The sequence below is a fragment of the Bison bison genome, unplaced genomic scaffold (genome assembly GCF_000754665.1).
Source record: "Bison bison bison isolate TAMUID 2011002044 unplaced genomic scaffold, Bison_UMD1.0 scf7180017864482, whole genome shotgun sequence".
In the NCBI taxonomy this organism is placed as follows: Eukaryota; Metazoa; Chordata; class Mammalia; order Artiodactyla; family Bovidae; genus Bison; species Bison bison.
Window position 1 is genome coordinate 7,039,849 of NW_011495042.1, and position 429 is coordinate 7,040,277.

The window sequence follows — 429 nt, forward strand, 5'->3', positions numbered from 1 at the left end:
CTTCAGATTGGATTCTGTGTCCTTCCTGCTCAGACTCGCCTCCCCATCTCCTGAGAGGGCATTTAACCCTGGCTGGCCCATTTAACGCCCCCTCCAGCTCTTTAGAAATTCGAGTCCTCCAAGGCAGAAGCAGTGAGAGATGTTTCTGAAGGCCCAGTGCTGAGAAACTGCCTGTTTTGGGGTTTGGCGATGCAATGTCAGCCCCGGGCACCCAACTAGAGAAAGCCGCCCCCTGCCACCACACAGCCCTGAAAAGCTGGCCTAGCCGGCCTCGCTGTTCATTCTGATTTTCGTAATTCGAGTCCTGCATGGAATAGTCAACCTCTTCCCCTGCCCACGACAGTCCTGGACAGCAGCTGCCGGAAGTAAGTGTGTCCACAGGCTGTGCTGTCTCAGTCGCTCCGTCGCGTCCGACTCTGTGCGACCCGG

The 429-nt window shown here is 56.9% G+C and overlaps 1 protein-coding gene across 1 annotated transcript in view; it reads left to right on the forward strand.

Moving 5' to 3' along the window:
* NUP210 (nucleoporin 210kDa) overlaps positions 1 to 429 on the forward strand; it is an 80,317-nt gene that overhangs the window by 70,194 nt on the left and 9,694 nt on the right. The window lies entirely within an intron of this gene.